Source organism: Carettochelys insculpta, chromosome 2 (genome assembly GCF_033958435.1).
Source record: "Carettochelys insculpta isolate YL-2023 chromosome 2, ASM3395843v1, whole genome shotgun sequence".
In the NCBI taxonomy this organism is placed as follows: domain Eukaryota; kingdom Metazoa; phylum Chordata; order Testudines; family Carettochelyidae; genus Carettochelys; species Carettochelys insculpta.
Genome location: NC_134138.1, coordinates 111234283 through 111255812, shown reverse-complemented (window position 1 = coordinate 111255812; position 21530 = coordinate 111234283). Strand labels below are relative to the sequence as shown.

Below are 21530 nucleotides of genomic sequence, written 5' to 3'. Positions count from 1 at the left end.
CCTCCCGGGGTCAGGCGGCCTGCCGCTCCTCGAATTGGAGCCTCCGCTCCATGAGGTCTGCCTGGCGCTGGAGAGCCGCAGCCACTTCCGTGTCATGTGCGCTGCGGCGGTGGCCCTGGTGGGGGTGGGCCCGTCCCGGTGCAGGCGGCGACCCCGCGCGTTGGTGGTCCAGTGGTCTCAGAGGGCTGTCTGGGACCACAGATGGTGCGGCTGCAGAAATAGGGGGAAGGAGGAAGGGAGGCCGTGACAACCCAGCCTTGACCCATGGCCCACCTTCATCCCCCCAAGGGCCTGTGTCCCCCCACATCCTCCATTGGTGCATCCAGTGATCCTGTGGGTGGCCCCTTCCAGTGGTCCACCCCTCTCGCCTCCCACCGGGGGTGGGGCATGGCACTGTCCATGGGTGGAGGTGCTGCTGGGCACTGGTGGCTGTGGCACCGTCCCTGTGCCGTGGTGTGCCCGGGCCATGTCAGGCTGGGGAGTTGTGGGGATGTGTGGGGCCCCCGGTCAAGTGGTGCCCCTGCCCCATGCTCAGGGGGTCTGTGCCCTGTGGGGTACGTACGTGATGGTGCACTGCCAGGATCAGGAGATGCCCATCTAGTGCACACCCGGCTGGAGCTGAGGGATGGGATTACCAGCACGAGCTCCCCCTCCTCGCTGGACCACTCGCTGGCTGGGGTGGAGGGTCCCGGCTCTAGCCCTGGGCAGGCAGGGCTGGCCTCTAGACCTGACCCTGGCTCTGAGGCCGGCTGGGGCTCGTCGGCCAAGGTCTCAAGGGTGGCTGGGGGGGAGGAGGTGCCCCAGGGGCCCAGGATAGCCCTGAGCTCCCAGTAATAGGGGCAAGTGGCGGGGGCAGCCCCAGACCGGCTGGCCGAGTCCCGGGCCTGGGTGTAACCCTGCTGCAACTCCTTGACCTTACTCCTGACATGGTCAGGAGTGCGGGCAGGGTGACTCCAGGCAGCCAGGCCCTCAGCCAGCTGGGCGAACACCTCCGCATTCCACTGCTTGCTCCCCATGATGTGCAGCACCTCCTCCTCCCGCCAGAGCCCCAGAAAGTCACGGAGCTCAGGGTCAGTCCAGGAGGGGCCCCGCTTCCTACCCCGCCGGCTGGAGGCCTGGGATCCCTGGGATGGCCCGGAGGGGGAGCTTTGGGGGTGCTCGGGAGGCTGGCTGGCTGCCATGGTGCCCCTCTGGGCTGTGCAGGGACACCTCGTGGCACGGCTGCTGTGTGCACGCTGTCAGCTTCCTGCTACAGGGTTTCCAGGTCCGTGCGGCTTTAAGAATCGCTGGGCGCAGAGAACATAGAGCCCCGAAGGGGCTGGCCAGCACGTCTCAACCCCTCAGCTGATTGCTGCCACGGCAGACCCCGCTATTTCGAAGTAGCGGGACGCAGATCGTCTACACACACCCTACTTCGACGTTCTTCTGATGGGAATAGTGATTTCGATGTCTTGCTGCTTAACGTCGATTGGAACGTCGAAATAGCACACGGCGCATGTAGATGCGACGTGTGCTATTTCGACATTGTGCCGGCTACTTCGAAGTAGCCAGCTAGTGTAGACGTAGCCTCAGAGTTAATTACTGTGGGGATACTTATCAAGAGAGTTCTCATTTTTAAAATGAGAAGTTATTCCTTGGTCTAAAGGAATATATTGCTGAGTTTCAATTACATCATTCTTTGAGTTTGTATGACATGTAATTGGTCATGATGCAGCTCCGAGAGCTGAAATATTATTTCTCAAAATAAGTTTCATCAGTACTTTTACAGGGGGCCTAGGTCAAATATTTCTTGATACTTGTACTTATAAGCAGGCCCCACTAGTGGCAGGGTGGCCTATAGGCTAGGCCTCCGCAGTGCACAGAGGCACAAGGTGTAGAACTTCAGCCCACTCACTAGCGACTGTGGCTTTAGTTTGGGGTGTGGAGAGCCCAGTTTTCCCCTCCTTAGGGGAGGGTTCTCTGGGATTCTTTCCCTTTGAACCTGGGGGAGGGTTTGGAGGCTGAGTCCTCTGGTAGCCAGCCCAGGGGTACCTCTGGCTCAGGCCCTGTGGGTGTCGGTGTCAGAGCCAACTCCTGCCTCCTTGGCTGGTCAGCCCTGAATTGGGCTGGCTCCCCTCCTTTTATCCTGCCTCCAGGCCTGACACTAGCTGCAGGTGAAACGGCTTGGGGCTAATTGGGCAAACAGGCTTTGTTTAGCCCCTACACTGCCAGGCCTTCCTCTCACTCCCTTCCAGTACTTAATAATCCATTCTGCTAAATATGTCTGTCTACAGAAATTCCACTCTCCCTCCTTTCCCATTCACTTTCTCAGATGTGTAGAAAGAAACACTTGGTATCTGAAACTTTCCTCGTTTTCATGAGACCTAATTAAGGGTGCCAGTTTTGATTTATTTTTAAACTCACATTCCATTGACTATTTTCAACAATGATACAAACATTTACTATGCTCCATGAAACTAAGGGTACAAATGGTACTTATGAGGTACTAAAATAGCAATATGCTGGTTTGCATGCAACAGGAAGGAAACAGGAAGAAATGGCTCTTGTCTTATAGACCAGATACACACAACATGGATGGTTGCGGAATGTGTGTGCCACTTTTTCCATTACTTTGGGAGGACTGGCAGTATTACCAGGACTATAAGGGACACTATTACAATATATTCAGTGCTGCAAACACTTACACAGGTGAGTAGTGACTAGTCTCAGTGATGCCAATAGGACGACTGCCATGAGGAAAATTACTCACCAGCTTAAGTGATTTCAGGATCATAGAAATGCAGAGCTGGAAGAGATGTCAAGATATCATCCAGTCCAGCCCTTCTGTACTGGGACAGAACCAAGCAAATCTAGACCATTCTTGACAGGCGTTTGTCCAATCTCCTCTTAAAAACTTCAGTCATGGGGATTCTACAACTTCCCTTCTAAGCCTTTTTGCAGGTGCCTCATTGTGATGAAGCAGAGGGATTTGCTGGGTTTTCCAAAGGTTTGCATACAGAGAGAGTGGGACTCAGTGCCCTGGTTGTTAGTGGTTTAATGAGATGAGGGGAGAGGAATTTTGTTGTTACAGAGGACCAGCACAGAACTTGGGACTTGGGACATAGACAAGTGGCCTGGAGAACAGAGACCCCAGCGACTGGTCACCTGGTGATGGGGAGGACCATCTCGGACAATGCAGATGGCACTGGCCAATGGGAGGACAAAAGGCTACAGAGAGAACCTCAGTGACCTGACCAGCTGGTTCCAGCTAGGTGGGACAAAGGATGGCAAAGAAGAGAGGGGCCCAAGTGACCTTGCTTACCTGTACAGAAAACAAAGGACAAGGGAGGAACATAGCTGGAAGAAGGGGCATATGGACTGGGCAGAGAGACCAGGCAGAGCCTACCTGGAGATTCAGACATGCTGTGCTAAGGTGGTCAAGCCAACAGGCTCTGAGAGTAACTATGCTATGTTCAGGTGCTCAATAAACCCTCCTGTTTTGCACTTGCTTAGAGTCACTCTGCTCTACAGAACAGGGTTGCCTCTGCGAGTGGAGGCCTGGGGGACCAGGGGTGGACTCCTTGAGGGGGCCCACGGTGAGAGACAGGCATGCTGAAGGCTCAGACGTTGGTCCCAGGAAGGAGGGAGGCTTAACCCCCCCAAAAAAGGGAGAGGATCCTGAGAAGGGCTGTCCAATGAAGAGGGTTCTGCCTAGGGACTGTACAGAGCCAAGCGTGGGCATGACTTGTGAGTCCATTAAGATCATATTGTTCACTCGTATTCAATTTCTGATCCTCAGTAATCCCCACAACCTTTTCAGTAGTGCTGCCACTTGGCCAGTTAAAGCCCCATTTTGTAGTTACACATTTGATTTTTCCTTCCAAAGTGAAGTACTTTGCACTTCATTAAATTTGATCTTTTTGACTTCAGACCAGTTCTCCAATTTGACATGATCTTTTTGAACTCTAATTCTGTCCTCCAAAGTGCTTGCAACCCCTCCCAGCTTGGTGTCATCCGCAAATTTTATAAGCATACTAGCAATTTTTTTAAAGAAAATGTATATGCTTTATTTAAATGCTTGTATTTTTCAAGAATACAGTATTAGTTTTATGAAGGTAATTTTTATTTTGGATTTCTTAAAGGGATTGTTAATTTTTTCTGTTTAATTCATTTTAGTATTTTTTTTAAAATGGGAATTCCATCAAGTGTATTTTTCTTCCTTCCTATAAACTCTTGTCATTCAGTAGCCATGTCTACACGTGCACGCTACTTCGAAGTAGCGGCACTAACTTCGAAATAGCGCCCGTCACGGCTACACGCGTCGGGCGCTATTTCGAAGTTACCTTCGACGTTAGGCGGCGAGACGTCGAAGTCGCTAACCCCATGAGGGGATATGAATAGCGCCCTACTTCGACGTTCAACGTCGAAGTAGGGACCGTGTAGTCGTTGAGCGTCCCACAACGTTGAAATTGCCGGGTCCTCCATGGCGGCCATCAGCTGAGGGGTTGAGAGACGCTCTCTCCAGCCCATCAGCTCAATGGTGGCCGCATGGAGTGGCCCCTTAAAGGTCCCTTCCCCCTCCCTTCCTGTGCAGGAAGCTGAGGGAATGTGCAGGCGGCAGCCCACACACGCGGCCAGCCTGCATGTCCCTCAGCCACCCACCCAGCTGCGATGGCTGCCCGGCAGCCCCCCCAGCGCCCCCAGGGGACCCCCCCAAGGGGAGCCAGGGCAGCCAGCCCAGCCAGAAGGGCAGCCAGGCTGGCAAGCGGCAGCGGGGCCCCTCCTGGACGGAGGCCGAGCTGCGGGACCTGCTGGGGCTCTGGAGCGAGGAGGAGGTGCTCCAGGTAATGGGGAGCAAGAGGCGGAATGCGGATGCATTCGCTCGGCTGGCCGACGGCCTGGCTGCCCGGGGTCACCCTGCCCGCACTCCTGATCATGTCAGGAGTAAGGTGAAGGAGCTGCGGCAGGGTTACTCCTGGGCCCGGGATGCGGCCAGCCGATCTGGGGCCGTCCCCGTCACTTGCCCCTTTTACAAGGAGATCACGGACATCCTGGGCCCCCGGCACACCTCTTCCCCTCCGGCCACCCTTGATACCTCGCCCAACGAGCCCCAGCAGGCCCTGCAGCTGGAGTCCGCCCCGGAGGTAAGCCCCGCACCCAGGGGGCCCCCCCCGGAGCCCACCCCTGGGACATCGCGGCAGGAGGAGGAGGAGGAGGAGGAGGGGGGCTCCTCCTCTGCAGAATCCAGGCTGCAGATCCTCCTCCTGCCATCCCGGAGCAGCAGCCGGGCCTCCGCCCCCCGGGGATCTCCAGACCGTGGGAGCGGACCGACAGGTAGGTACCCCCCTCTGGTATACACCCCTGGGCTTGAGGGGCGGGGGTAATAGATATGTGTCCAGGGCCCCCCACATGCTCACATGGCCATGGACCCAAGGACAGCAGGGCCATGGCCCTCACAGCAGTGCATCAGCCCCTGCCCCCCCGCCCCCGCACGACAGTGCCATGCCCCATCCCCGGGCCAGGGGGGAGCGGAACCTCGAGGGGCCCCCGGGAGGAGGGGGTGGGACACCCCCCAGCAGCAGTAGCAGCAGCAGCAACAGCAGCAGCAGCAGCATGTGATGGACTGGGGGGAGTGCATAAGGGAGACTCAGGCTACGTATGAGCAACAAGAGCCGAATAGCTCCCAGGGGCAAAGGATGATGCTGGGGCTACAGCTGGCAGGTGACACCTCTGCCCTGAACAAAGAGGAGGGAGGAGCCGAGCTGGCTTGGAATTGGGGGGGAGGGCGGGGGCCACAGGTAGAGGCTAGGGGAAGGGAGAGCTGGAAGGCAGCCAGCCTGAGGAGGGGGAAAGCTGCATCCCAGAGGGGCCCCCCTTGGGGTCTTCTCCCCAGGACGGGTTGGAAGGACTGTCTCTTCCGACAGCTGGTGCTGTCACTCCTGGGAGAAACTGGGCATCTGTGGCCAAAGAAACCTCTCCTGCTGTCAGACCCTGTGGGGTGAAGTGAGAGTCGCTCCCACCAGGGGACGGGGTGCAGGGCAGGGGGACCCCTGAACCCCATCCATCACAGCAGCATCTCCCAGGGACGGGGATGGGGAACCTGCAGCACAGGGCTGGGGGGACAAAGGCCACGGCTCGGGGCCCACACTAACGCCTGTCTCCATTCTTCTTCCCCCCCTCCTCTCCTGTGTCCCGCACCTGCACCATCAGAAGGACCGGAAGAGAGCGCCGGCGAGGCATCAGTGGTCTCGGAGAGCCCTCCGGGACCATCGCTCCAGGCCAGCCCCTCGGCCGAGGACCGACCGGCCCCACAGCGGGCTAGATGGCAGATCCCGCACCACCACCAGCCGACGGCGACGGACCGCCAGCTGCTGGCCATCCACCGACGGCAGCTGGAGGTCGCGGAGCAGCACCTGCAGCTGCAGGAGCGGGTGCTGGCCTGGCACCAAGAGGCATGGGGGACCTACATGGAGACTTTCAACCGCCTGGTGGACTACCTGGCCCCCCATGCCGCGCCGGCCGCCGCAGCACCCGCCGTGCCTGCTCCACCAGCCGCACCACCAGCTGCTCCGCCCATCGCCGTCCCGTCCGCCGTCGCCCCGCCACCCACCGAGGGTCAGAGCGCCGAGGGACCCCTGGAGCCAGCTGAGACTCGCCGGGCATATCTTCTGGTCCATCCCGCCCCCAGCCAGCCCAGGACAGGGCTGTGGCCGCGGCGGGGCTCCCGGCCGCCCACGCCCAGTGCCGGACTGTAGGGGCGAGGGGCCCAGGACGTGGCCCCCCCCTTGTATATAGTTTTAACTTATTTGTTTGTGGCCCCCGTTTGCCCCGTCCCCCCCATGTAAATAGTTCTCCCCTTTATCCTCCCTGGTTTTCTTTTTATTAATGAGGACACTTGTTTGTGACGATTGTTTTATTTTTACATATGACTTTGTTTCCACATGTTGTATATAGTTTGTTCTTGTTTTATATATTTATAGTTAAAAAAAAAAGTTCTCAAAGAAAAAGAAGTTTAAGTTCAGCCACAAGTGCGTGCTGTCATTTGTCCAGGAAAAGTGGGAGGGCGGTGCGGTTGGGTGCTGCATGGTGTGGGCGTTGGGCCAGGAGTGTGGTGGAGGAAGGGGAGGGCAGTGGGGGGCCTGGGCAGAGTTCACCCCGCGGCCTCACCATCGAAGTGGGCCCGCAGGGCCTCCTGGACCCGGGTCCCTTCGGGGTCCACCTGCCGACTGGGGGCAGCAGGTGGTTGGATGTCGGCCCTGCCGGCCTCCACAGCCCAGCCCTGGAAAAAGGTCTCCCCCTTGCTCTCCACCAAATTGTGCAGGGCGCAGCAGGCACCCACAATCGGGGGATGTTGTTGGGGCCCGCATCCAGGTGGGTCAGGAGAGATCTCCAGCGTCCCTTCAGGCGGCCAAATGAGCGCTCCACCACCTGGCGCGCGTGGTTCAGGCGCTCGTTGAAGCGCTCCTGGCTAGCGGAGAGATGGCCCGTGTACGGGTGCATGAGCCACGGCCGGAGGGGGTATGCCGCATCTGCGATGACGCAGAAGGGCATGGTGGTGTCCCCCAGAGGGATCTCCCGCTGGGGGATGTAGGTCCCCACCTCCAGCCGGCAGCACAGGCCCGAGTTCCGGAAAACCCGGGCGTCGTGGGTGCTGCCAGGCCAGCCCACATAAATGTCCTGGAAACGTCCCCGGCTGTCCACCAAGGCCTGGAGGACAACAGAATGGTAGCCCTTGCGATTCAGGTATTGTCCTCCACTGTGATGCGGGGCGCGGATGGGGATGTGAGTCCCATCCAGAGCCCCGAAGCAGTTGGGGAAGCCCAGGTTGGCAAAGGCCGAGATGGTGGCATCTGGGTCCCCCAGCCACACGAGCCTGTGCAGGAGCATGGCGTTGATGGCACGCACAACCTGCAGAGAAAGCACATGGGACAGCACCAATGAGGGGTGAGCAGAGTGTGCGTGGCCCTGCCCTGCCCTGCCCTCCTCTGCCCGGGCCCCCCTCCCCTGCCCGGCCCTCCTCTGCCCTCCCCCGCCGTGGCCTCCCCCGCCCTCCCCTCCCCTCCCCTCCTCTGCCCGGGCCCCCCTCCCCTGCCCTGCCCTCCCCCCGTGGGTTCTCTTACCTCCATGAGGACAGCCCCGACGGTGGCCTTGCCAACACCAAACTGCTGCCCCACGGATCGGTAGCTGTCGGGAGTGGCCAGCTTCCAGACAGCGATGCCGACCTGTTTCTCCACTGTGAGGGCACACCGCATGGCGGTGTCCTGGTGCCTGAGTGCGGGGGTGAGCCACTGGCACAGCGCCATAAATGTCTGCCGGCTCATCCCGAAGTTCCTGAGCCAGCAGTCATCGTCCCACTCCCCAAGCACCAGCCGCTCCCACCAGTTGGTGCTGGTGGGGTAGCTCCACAGCTGCCGGCATGTGAGGCGGGGGGAGCGGGGTGCTGCAGGGTTGGGGGTTGAGCCCTGCTGCCCTGGGGGCAGCTCCTCCTCTGGGGTAGCAAGGAGGTGCTCAGCTGCCTCCCGCATGGCATGGAGCAGGGCAAGCCCTGCTGCTGCCGGGAGGGCTGGGTGGACCTCTGGCTGCTGCTGCTGCTGCTGCTGCTGCTGCTGCTGCTGCTGGGGGTCCATGACTGCGGTGCCCGGGGTCTGTGTGCCTATGGCTCCTCAGACCGCGTGCTGTGCAGGCTGAGTGTGTCTGGGAGGGGCCCTTTAAGGGAGCGGCTAGCTGTTGCCCCAGAAGTGCTAGTCCGCCCTGTGACCCTGTCTGCAGCTGTGCCTGGCATCCCTATTTCGATGTCTGCTACTTTGGCGTGTAGACGTTCCCTTGCAGCGCCTATTTCGATGTGGTGCTGCACAACGTCGAAGTTGAACATCAACATTGCCAGCCCTGGAGGAGGTGTAGACGTTATTCATCGAAATAGACTATTTCGATGTCACTACATTGAAATAAGCTATTTCTATGTAGGCTTCACGTGTAGACGTAGCCAGTATGTTTTAACAAAAAAGGCTATAGTCAATTTGATTTCCAATAACATTTTATTCTAATTAAAACCTTAAGCTTGATTTACCTGTGCCAAAACAGAGCCCACCTGCAAATTTCTCCATTGGCCAAAATGGACAGTCTTTACGTAAAAGAATAAATGGACACATCAGACGTCAGGAACCGTAACATACAAAACCTGTAGGAGACCACTTCAGTCTCCTGGACACTCAGTAACAGATTTAAAAGTAGCCATCCTGCAAGAAAAAAACTTTAAAAACAGACTCAAAAGAGAAACTGCAGAGCTGTAATTCATTTGCAAATTTGCCACCGTCAGCTAAGGACTGAACAGAGACTGGCAGAGGCTGGCCAATTACAAAAGCAGTTTCTCCTCTCTTGATGTTGGCACCTCCACATTAGCAACTGATAGCTACATCCTCCCTGACTGAATTGACCTGATGTCTCGTCTCTTGATGTTCACACCTCCACATTAAGCTGCTGATAATGGAACACATCCTCAGCGACTGAACTGACCTTGTCAGCTCTGGCCCCCCTCTTGACTGGGACTCCCTCCTTTTCATGAACCTATAAATTAGACCCTCATCTGGAACCCCCGCATGCATCTGACAAAGCGGGCCTTTGTTCATGAAAGCTTATGCGCCAAAATATCTGCTAGTCTATGAGGTGCCAGAGGACTTCTTGTTATTTTTGAAGATACAGACTAACTTGGCTACCCCCTGCTACTTGTCTACATTTTATCTCTGTTCTGTAAGATTTACTGAGAAGCAGTCCTTGTTCAGATTCATCCTATTATTCTGGTTTATCTTGGTTCAGTTTCCACATTTGCTCAATTATGTCAGTTTTAAGCACTGTATTTGATTTGGTGGTTCTGTCTCTTTTTCTGACAAGTATCAGAGAGGTAGCCAAGTTAGTCTGTATCTTCAAGAACAGCAAGAAGTCCCGTGACACCTTATAGACTAATGAATATTTTGGAGCATAAGCTTTCATGGGCAAAGACCCGCTATGTCATGTTGCATCTGATGAAGCGGGTCTTTGCCCACGAAAGCTTATGCTCCAAAATATCTGTTAGTCTATAAGGTGCCACAGGACTTCTTGTTGTTTTTTCTCTTTTTCTGCTTGGAATGGGGTTGTTTCTCATAAAGACAGGCATATCCCATTTTCCTGCTACAACCAAACCCTTATGTTTTAAGTCATGATAAGAGGAAGCTGTGTACTGAATTTGGTGGTTCTAGCTGAGGAGGGGTTCAGGGCATGTGGTTGGTGTGGGGGATGGAGGTTGTGACACAACATTATCTGCAAGAAACTTAGGTGTGGGGTTCCAGGCAGAGAGGTGGAGAGTACTGGGGTGGGAATATGTGGGGTGCAGAAACCAGGGTAGGGAGCTGAGGATGTCAAGGGGTGCAGGAGCTAAGGTTGGGGGGCTGAGGCGGGACTCAGGGCAGTGGGGGTTGGTGTGTGGTGGATGCAAGAATCAGGGTTTGGGGGTGAGCAGGGGCTCAAGGCAAGGACCTGAAGCCATAAGATGCTAGGGGTTAGGATGCATATGGAAGGGAGCAGAAGTCAGCATAGGAGTGAGGAAGGACTCAGAGCAGGATACACCAGAGTGCAGGAGTCATGGCTGGGGAGTGGGATGGAGCTCAGGACGAGGGGCTGGAAGTATGGGGGCTCTGGGCAGGAGATTGGTGTGCAGGGAGCCCCAGGGGGCTGAAGCAGCTTCCTGTCCTTCTTCCTGACCCTGTTAGGGAGCAACAGCAAAGTGCTCAGCTTGTCTGCTCCCTGCCCTCCCTGACCAGCATGAGGAATGCATCAAACTACTTTCCCCTTGCTCCCCGACAGTGAGGAAGCAGAACAGCCAGAAATGTCCCCATATGGCTTCAGCCTCCCAAAATGATGCCTGAGGGGTAGGAGGCTCAGGGCTAGGGCAGTCCCAATGGGGGCAGGTATGTGCTCAGCCAGCCTCTTTCACCTGCCTGGACACCTGCTGCTTCGTGTGGTACGCTATAGCAGGAGCTCTCGTAGCTGGGCTGAGAGCACACACTACCTCCTCCTTCAGCTGAGCACACTAGTTGGCTGGCACCGTCTTACTGCAGCAGTGTACCTGCTTACTTTCATCTCTGGTTCAGTCTCTTTCAAGAGTCACCGAGTTATGTTAATTTGAGGACTGTACTGGATTTGCAATTGTCTCTTTTTTTGTTTAGATTTATGAGAAACAATCCCATTCCAGGTATTTTCCTGAGACAACCAAACCCTTACGTTGCTTTAAGTTATGGTGAGAGGAATCTGTATACCAAGTTTGCTGGGCATAACTCAGACTGTTTGTGGGAGGTCTTGATCAAATGACAAAGTCTCTAAAATATATAGTAGATACATTCTCTACTCTGTTATCTAATTCATTAATGAAAATGACTGACCAACCTGGGATCTCACAAGATACAAGCACCCAGTTTGACAAATATCTGTGAAACCACATTAAGTACCCACCCACTTCTTTTACTAGCCCATGCTTTGCTAATTTGTTTACAAGAATGTCATGTGGCACTGTGTCAAAAGCTCTACCAAAAAACACTGACTTCTCCCACCCACTCCCTCCAATCCACTAGGTCAGTATGCCTGTCAAAGAAGGAAGTTAGGTAGGTTTTACGTTACAGTACTCCCTCAAGTTATGCCAGGGTTGTGCTCCCACACACTCTCACATAACTCAAATTTTGCATGGGGGTGGTGAGCCGAAGCCACGTGTTGGGGTGTTTGTGAGCCGGAACCACGCGTGAGAGGGGTGGTGAGCCAGAGCTATGCGGGAGGCAGAGTGAGTTGGAGCCATGGGGTGGGGGTTGAACTGGGGCCATGCAGGGTTGAGCTAGGGCCGGGGGAGTGGGATTTTGAGTTGCGCTTAACTCGTGTTAATGCGAGTTAAGTACAACTCGAAATCATGCATTTCGAGGGATTACTGTATTTTGTTCTTGACAAAACCATGCTGACTATTCCTTGTATATTTGATATCCTCCAGGTGCCTACAAATGGATTAATATTTTCTCAATATCTTTCCAGGCATAGAAGTTAGGCTAACCGGTCTATAACTCTTTTGGTACTCTTTGTTTCTGTTGTTAAAAATCGTTATTGCATATGTCTATCTTCTGGGACCTCCTCTATTCTCTGGGAGTTCCAAAGATAATTGCTAATTGTTTGGAGGTTGCTTCAGCTATTTCCTCAAGTACTCTAAGATAAATTGAACAAGAATCTGTTCACTTAAATATACCTAACTTGGCTAAATATTCTTCAATATGTACTTTCCCTATTTTGACACACATTGGCTACGTCTACACGTGAAGCCTACATCGAAGTAGCCTATTTTGATGTGGCGACATCGAAATAGGCTATTTCGATGAATAACGTCTACACGTCCTCCAGGGCTGGCAACGTCGATGTTCAACATCGACGTTGCGCAGCACGACATCGAAATAGGCGCTGTAAGGGAACGTCTACACGCCAAAGTAGCACACATCGAAATAAGGGTGCCAGGCACAGCTGCAGACAGGGTCACAGGGCAGACTCAACAGCAAGCCGCTCCCTTAAAGGGCCCCTCCCAGACACAGTTGCACTAAACAACACAAGATCCACAGAGCCGACAACTGGTTGCAGACCCTGTGCATGCAGCATGGATCCCCAGCTGCAGCAGCAGCAGCCAGAAGCCCTGGGCTAAGGGCTGCTGCACACGGTGACCATAGAGCCCCGCAGGGGCTAGAGAGAGAGCGTCTCTCAACCCCCCAGCTGATGGCCACCATGGCGGACACCGCTATTTCGAAGTTGCGGGACGTGCAACGACTACACATTCCCTACTTCGACATTGAACGTCAAAGTAGGGCGCTATTCCCATCCCCTCATGGGCTTAGCAGCTTCGACGTCTCACCGCCTAACGTCGATGTTAACATCGAAATAGCGCCTAACACGTGTAGCCGTGACAGGCGCTATTTCGAAGTTAGTGCCGCTACTTCGAAGTAGCGTGCATGTGTAGACATGGCTATTGGCTGTGTCTACACGAGCCCCAAACTTCGAAATGGCCACGCAAGTGGCCATTTCAAAGTTTACTAATGAAGCGCTGAAATGCATATTCAGCGCTTCATTAGCATGCGGGCGGCCACGGAGCTTCGAAATTGCCGCAGCTTGCCGCCGCGCGGCTCCTTTTCAAAAGGGCCCCGCCTACTTTGAAGTCCCCTTATTCCCATGAGCTGATGGGAATAAGGGGACTTCGAAGTAGGCGGGGTCCTTTCGAAAAGGAGCCCCGTCAGGACAAGCCACGCGGCGGCAAACCGCGTCAATTTCGAAGCTTCTCGGCCGCCCGCATGCTAATGAAGCGCTGAATATGCATTTCAGCGCTTCATTAGTAAACTTCGAACTGGCCATTTGCGTAGCCATTTCGAAGTTTGGGGCTCATGTAGACGTAGCCATTCATTGCTGCTTGTTCTTATTGTTAATGGCATTGAGTATCTCGTCACCATTACGCTTTCCTGTGAAGTTCGACACCTCAGCTTTCTTGATGCCATCTATTAGCTCTCCTTCCCTGCTAGAGACTCAGCACTTTCTCTTGCTCCAAACATATTTGAATAACCTATTCTTGTAGCTTTTTATGTCCTTTACTAGGGCTAACTCATTTTGTTCCTGCAACTTTCCAATCCTGTTCCTGTGTGCTTGTGCTATGCTTTTGTCCTGGGAGCAGGGCTAGGAACATGTACATGCAATTTCTCCAGGTTGCTGCGTTTCTTAGAAGCCTATCTCCACCTCACAGAGAAGCCAATTCTCATTTCCTGTCTGGAGGTCCTATGGTCTTCTCTAGTCGACTAACATCCTTCATCCCAGATGTCTCCATGTGCATCCTGTTGATGAAGTTGTGCGCTCTCATGCTATACAGCTTAATCATCTCCTCTTGTGGTTCTTTGACTTGCTTCTGGGTGACTACAGACCTTTACATATGATAGTTCCTCTTGCCTGACTTATGTACAAGGAGAAATGGAGACTGTATTCCCAGCAAGTTCAGACAAAGCCTGGGCGGAAGCTTCCAGGGTTAGCATGCCTGTCTGGCAGGGGACCCCACAGGCACAAGCGAAGGACAGACTACCACTGGTGTTGGTGAGATACTATTTTCCTTCCAGAGTGGGTTCTCCCTTGCAAAGCACTTTCAATTTAAAACAACAAAAGCACACAAACTTATCCCCCTCAGTAGGCTAACTCAGTGGGTAACTCTCTCTCTCTCTCTCTTTTTTATTTTAAACCAGCCCCTGGAAGCCTGCAGCTGAGGGGCATAAAATTATTTACCTGTCCTGGGTTTTGTGGTAAGTTCTCTTCTCCCTTGATTTTAGAGTAAGCTTATTAATCCTCCCCTATCAAACTACCACAAATATAATATATTTATAGATACAGAAGTTTATGAATATCCTTGGAACCTGCAAGCATCTGGCACATTTCAATAATTCTTTTGAAGATTCTAAGCTTCTAAGGAATACCATCTGTCACATGAGCTCTAAAAACAGTCACCATTTTTAAAAAAAAGTTGCTAAACTTTTTACAATGGAAGGTAAGACTACTCACATGCTCAGTGGTAAACACATGCATAAGTCTTTGCAAAATTGTAGTTACACTTATTTATATGCTCCTAATAATTGCAGGACAAATTGGGTGAGCAATCAATTTTTGGATATTTTAGAAGGTATTTTAAGTCAAAGTAATATTCAGTATCCACTAAATACAAAATGAGCAGAATTTTTACAGCTAATATTTGAGACATCTCTACCTCCTGTTCTTCTTTTCCCAATTCTATGATTCTGGACTATTAGTTTTATTTCTTCTGTTGTAGTGATATCATTTCACCAGCTTAATTTTTAGCATTCTATTGTGTTGTAATTTTTATATTCAACAGTTGCATTATGAACCCCTTACTCCTAATAGAAAAAAGAAAAGTTATCACAGTGCGACTAATTGTGCAAATAACTGCTCATCAGTGAGAATACTGACTTCACAAGTGGATTCCAAACCTTCAAAGGCTTCCTTACCTTCAGCCTAACTGCTTCTGTGTTTTTTTTTTAAATCAGATGTTACCTAAATATTTGCATTTGCTGTTATAAATAGAGTAGATAATCAGTGCCCCTAAAACTATGGAACTATGAGGACAGCTGAAGACCTGAACTCTCCACCTTTGAAGGCCTAAATGTGGGACATAAGGTAGGATGAAGACCCAAAAGAGGGACTAGCAGAGAAGAAAACAGAAGAGAAGGGGCTTAAGAATGAGGTGGGACAGGTGTTTTTTTTGTAAAAAAAAAAACAACCCAAAAGTGTGAGACCTTGATTTCCTGCTTCTACAATTCTGAGGGAAAAAATTGCAATAATAATAGTATGACTACACTTTAGTTTGTTATGAAATATACTCAGGATGCCAAGTAACCCATGTCAGTCATGTTTATTAATATGGTGAAAGAAAAAAAGATTCTCTATAAAAAGCAGTCTCCAAAGAGCAGTCCCATGTAATAGACACCTGCACAAGGTATGCTTGTAAAGTTACATATTTCAGCTGTTATTTATATAATTTTATAAATTACACATTTCTTTTCATGTCACTGATATCCAAGCCCTCAAACTTGTTCCAATTCCCTAACTTATTTTGTTCCTTCCTTATCTTTGTTTTGGATACTAGCATTCCAGGTACTGATCTGCGATGGTACTTCCCCAGCTTGTATTAAGAAACAGATTCATTCTATCTTATTGTTAACAAGTTTCCTATCAGCTTGTGCCAAATGCTTACTTCAGCAATTCAAAGATGATGTGAGATACTGTTATGCTATGGTATGGGGTAGGTTAGCCCACATCACTGTTGTATACACAGGCACAGCATATGCATCAAGCACCAATAAGTGCAAATATTGTATATATTGTGCAGATAATTATATTAATGATATATAGTTATATGCCAGCAGTATATCAGTTAACTGGACCTCCAACTAAATATTGTCTTAAAAAAATTCTTTGATTTGCTTTGTGGGTTTTTGGCCTATTAGTCACTGGAGCTTTTTGGCTCTTGCGACTGTGGAGAAGTGTTTACAAGCACTAAGCCGCTCATAAAACACCAACACTCTTTGTTCTGGTGCTTTTATTAGCCACATGTAGTGTGAGGCTACTAACCATGTCTGTTAACAATACTGTACATTCTGCATACAAAAGAGGGTCCCACTGCACTCCCTGGGAGTACACCTATGCAGTCAGTGGGATGCATGTCTGCAAATGGTGCGGAGTGTTGAACCTGACCTAAAGGATGCCCTCTACCAGGACAATAAATATGTCCAGTGTCCCTTCAAGATAAGCTACCAAGGCTACAACACATCCCCCTTAATTGTAGCCCAGTTAGGGTAGTTTTAGGCTTTGCTTTTATATACCCACCTGTCAAGAAGTCATTAGAGTATAGCTGACTTGGGCCCAGCGGAGGATATATGAAAGCAAAACCTTAACCAAACTACCGTAATCAGACTACAATTAAGCCAGCAAAGAGGTTGTGTGTGTGTGTGAGAGAGAGAGACACTACAGGGCTGAGATCTGCTCCAACCCCAGCCGCGCTGCAGACCCCCGGAGAAGTTTCCTTTCGATATGAAGCAGGTTATGGCCCCGCTCCCCGACGCAGGGCCCTGTGACAGGTAGCAGTGGTGTCTTGGGCCTCTCCCACCCCGGCCCCTTACCCGGCTGAGCTGGCCCGCGCTTGCATTTCCCAGCATGCTCTCTGCGGCCCCACACCCGAAAGGCAGAGCCGCCAGCCAGGAGCTGCGTCTCGCCCGTGCCTGGCTAGTTCTTCTTCCTGCTCGGGGGCGGCGCAGCAGCCCAGCGCCGCCCGCGCCCAGGTGCCGCACGGGGCTGGTGGAGAGGGGAGCCAGGAGGCAGCGCTGGGGCGGCGGCTCTTTGCGGCAGGCGGGCAGGCGCCCGGGCTCGCTCCCACCTTGGGCACAACGCAGCCGGCAGCAGCTGCAGCCGCCGCTGGCAAGTGTATTTCACACCCCCCACAAAGCCGCAGCGCCCCCTTCCCCCACGCTTGAGCGGCCGAAGCGCTCGGGGACTGGCAGGGCGCGGGGCTCTCTTCTCCCTCCCCTTGGGGAGGGCGGGTGCAGCCTGCAGCCAGTGCCCCCGCTCGGTAGTGGTGGTGGGGGGGTCTCCTCCGTGCCGCTCCGCCCGCCCCCTCTCCGCCGGTGGATGCCGCAGAGCCCGGAGCCCGAGAGGACGCGCCGGGTGCGTTGTTATTCTGTTTTCGTGGCTTTGTCTCTCTTCCGGGTGGGATGACGCCCAGGTCTGGCTGCTGCACACGTGCCTCCCGCCCACGGTGAGGGGCTCCTCCTTAGCAGCGCTAGGGGGCTCTGTCGGTGGCTGCCGGGGGGGTGGGGGGGGAATCGGCCTCGCTGCCCCCTTAGGTGCGTGTTTCCCCCCACCTACTCCTGCTCAGAGGCAGCCGCGGCGAGGCAGGTGCAGGACGCCCGGCTGCGCATCGGTGCCCTGCGGCTCCTACAGGGCAGGAGACGGTGCGGCTGTTTGCAGCGTCTGCGGGGGTAGCGGCGGCGTGGCCGGGAGGCCCGGCGAACTCGCTGCCTTGGCGTGGGGGGGCGGGACCCAGGAGGGTGCGGCTGCGGGCGGGCGGGTAGGAGCTGACCCGCCACCCGGGCCGAGGCTGCGGGATCGCGCCTGGGGGCTTCCGGTTTCATATGCAGGCTGCGTCCGGACTGACTAAAAAACGAAACAAAACAACCCCTCGCTGGGCGCAGCTGATGGGGGGCGGGGCTGCCCGGGCAGCGGGGGGCAGCGCACCTGGCCTCCCTCCGGGGCTCCCCGCGCGCCTGAGGTTTCGTCCTCCCTTTCTTGCCGAGCTGGTGGAACGTGCGTGTCCCGCCCGCGGGAGGGTGCCGTGCCCGGCCGCCCCGCGTAAGTGCCTTTGGGGCCCCTTCTGTCCGCGGGGTTAAACCCACTCGCTCCCCTTGGGGTCTGTGAATGCTTAAGGGTGGCCTTTGCTGTCGCTGTCTTCGTGCGTTTGTGTGTGGCACTGGGATCGCTGGTAGGGCGAGCCTGGCTAACAACTGTAGTGCATTGCACTGCCGCCAAACCGCGCCTCCTTTGATTTGTGTCAGTGGTTAGTGTGTTTGTAGCCCTGGACTTGGTCGTTTTTAAAATATTTTGTGAGTGAACCCGCTCGTTCTGTAGCAAAAGGTATGTTGATCTTAAACTGCCTGCAGGCACAGATGTGCTCGTTATTTTTAAGTCAATGTGTGGTTTAATTTTTTTTCTTAGGAGGTAATGATAAAGATGTAGGTTACTTTAAATGAAGCACAGAAAGGAGAGGATAGTGCTTTGGGAACAGAAAGTCCAGTCTTTCTGCTGGTCAAATACTCCTTTTGAGGAAATTCTTTGATTTCTCATACACGGGAATTTACCAAAATAAAGGGACCAAATCAGAAACACCAAAGGCTTGATTCTCCATCAGTGGAGGTTGCCCCTTCACTTTAATGAAAACAGGACTGAGCCTCGAGTGATTAGAATATGCTAAAACATATTATATGGACTTTTACAATGTTAGTTTAACACATAGGCACTGGTGACTTTAAAAAAATGCAGTCTTGGAGCTGCTATGTGTGGAATACTTCTGTGTCAATGTGATACATAAAGTCATATAACTGTTGAACAGACCAGCACAAGGACTTGAAATTCATGAGTGGAAGAGTTTAAAGTGGTTAGAGTCATACAGTATGTATAATAATGGACAAGTCAAACACATCTCTCCTACCTTAGTACCGTACAGAACTGATTTGTATTAGCAGATGAACTGAAAATAACTCAGAAGAAGATGTCAAAATATCTCAAATGGTTAATGATTGTAAGATAAATATTGGCCACAGATGCCAGGAGTCACGAATTTTTCATATATAAGCAATGGCTAATGTCTTTTTAAAAAATACCAATGAGCATTGAGAAGGCAGATGGCTAAATGGATAGGTGAGTGGAAGGATGAATGGATAGGTAGACAGCTCTGTAATTTTACTGAGAGGGAAGAGAATATAGTATAACAAGGCATGTGATAATTAGAGGATCATAAATGTATAAAGAGCCACTTCTACTGGTGCCCTAAGTGGCTTAGCTTGAACTTTGATTGTATTAGATCATGGGGTCAAGCTATTAAAGGAAACTGATATGTCCTGAGAAAACAGTAGGTCAGTCTTTTATTGTTTTGACATAAGGAAAAGCTCTGCAAAGGTGGGAGAAATTTCATATATAAAATGTAATGTTTTATTAGGCTTACTTGACCTATAATAAGTACAGTGTGAAGTATAAAAGGGGAAATACTTACGTTCATAGTTTGTACTGGAAGCCAAAAATAATTGAGGCCTAATTCTGGAAAAAATACTTGAATCACTACAGAATATAATGGTAATTAGTCACAATTTGAATTGGCATTGTTGCCTTGGTTGTTTTCCAAAATTTACCATGTCATACCTTCAGTCAAATGACTAGACATTTTAATATGTTCTTGTTTAAAGCATTTATTATGCAAACTGAGCTGTTTAGTCTTGGATGCTAATGAAAATTCTCAGAACAAACCTTCTCTCTTTGGACTTTGATTCGTAAATGGAGACTCCTAAACCCAGTGCCATGTGCTTATTGAATGAGATGCAGTGCTTTGTTTCAGTCATCCAATCTCTTGTATTCTTTTCCAAATACACAAGTACTGTAATTACAAAAAGTATGTTCCATTGCGCCCTCCATTCAGAATTTATATAATATTTTTCATCAGTAGATTTCAAAGTGCTTTATACAGGTGAGCAAGTATTCTGTTTTCACTGCTGAGGTAACAGATCTTAAATGACTTAACCAAGTTTCTGGAATTACTCAGTGGTACAGTCAGGACTAATTCATAGATCTCCTGATTCTTAATCCTATGATCAGTGCAGTAGGCCTCAACTACAGCTCTCACCAAAACATAGATATGAATAAACTCCAAATACAGATAACCAAAGTACTGTATGTATTATAAAATCTTTGCCAAATATTGTAGACTTGTAAACTTAGTGACATCGTTACTCATTTACCATATTTTTTAAAAAAGTCACCAGAGAGAGGGATTTCCTTGAAAGTTTCCACCTTGCTGAATAGACCTTGTCAGCTCTGACCCTCCCTTTTTCTGGGACCCCATTCTTTAAATACCCCTCTGAAAGACCCCCGCCTCCTCACTCATGCATCTGATGAAGCGGGTCTTTGCCCACGAAAGCTTATGCTCCAAAATATCTGTTAGTCTATAAGGTGCCACAAGACTACTTCTTGTTCTCTTATTTTCAGATACTCTTATGTGTTGGAGCGGGGGGACATTTCTCACAGTTATTCTCAGAGCAAAGGATAGCTTAAAAAAAGCTTTCTTAAAGTTCTATTTGGCCATTGTTGAACAAGTATTTAAAATATAAATTCTCCTTCCCTAACCAAGACTTTTTGCCCTTAATTCAAAAGAAGTTTGAAAAAAAATCAAAATTCACATGGATTTAGCTTTAAAGGCTTTCTCTATCCAGTCAGTGGATTGAGCCTCCCACTTTAGGTTGACAACTTGTGGGACCATGTGACAGATCATGTCCACACACAAGCAAAAGAGCAATCCCCTCTGTCAACAGAGAGTGACCAGACTGGCCAACCAGAAGCCCTGTCTGTCAACAGAGGGCCCTCCAGAGCATCTACATTGCTTTTTTGTCAATATAAACTGTTAACAAGGACTTATTCCTCATCATGGAGAGGCAGAACATTGTTGGTAGAAGTACTGAGTTTTGTCAACAGTATCGACAAAACGTATTTTGTGTGTAGCTGCTCCATGAATTTTGTTGACAAACCCCTCTAGTGTCCACATAGCCATAGCAGGGCCCCATTGTGCTAAACTGTGTACAAATACAAAACACTATTTCTTCCTCAAGACACTTAGATTTCAAGTGTCAGATGAAAGGCAGCAGGCGGGTGCCACAAAGAGATTGGAGAAGCATCAGGATGCTGGGAGTCGACACTGAATCACATGATAAAAACACCAGCCGCTCAATCATCCTATATTTTTTGTAGACATCACAGCCATGGGAGTTGTTAAGGAAGGATTTCAGCAAAGAAAATAAGGTGATTTTTAGATGGCTACAGAAAACCACTTGCCCTCACATATGCAGCCTGAGAACAAGAACTAAGGTGCTTGTTTGGAAATTAACAGAAGGGTGATGAACTTCAGCAGCATAGGCAGAGCAGAGCTGTGAGTGGAAATCTTGCTAGTACACAAAAGATGGAATAGCTGGTAAAGAATGTTATAAACTCAGACGTAGTTTCTCTGATGTAATAGAGAAGAGTGAGTCAGAGAGTGGTGACGGTTGAAACGACAAGTCTGAAAAATGACACATGCAGTAGTTTTTGAATGGATGCAGGTGGCATAATATGAGATTGTCATGCCCAGAGAAGAGGAAGTTGCAAGAGGAGAGGTATAAGATGATGAACCTGGATGACAGTTTTAGTTGTGTTGACAGAGGAACAGC

The 21530-nt window shown here is 51.2% G+C and overlaps 1 protein-coding gene across 2 annotated transcripts in view; it reads left to right on the top strand.

Annotated features, from left to right (window-relative positions):
* The first annotated feature begins 15431 nt into the window (after positions 1 to 15431).
* The window catches only part of MBP (myelin basic protein), a 174502-nt gene continuing 168403 nt past the window's right edge, over positions 15432 to 21530 (top strand). The window contains exon 1 of one of the 2 annotated variants that reach the window (XM_074987536.1): positions 15432 to 17232. The gene's annotated coding sequence lies outside the window, so the exon portion shown is untranslated. Of the gene's footprint in view, positions 17233 to 17728; positions 17917 to 21530 lie in introns of those variants that run through there. The other variant, XM_074987537.1, reaches the window with a different exon arrangement.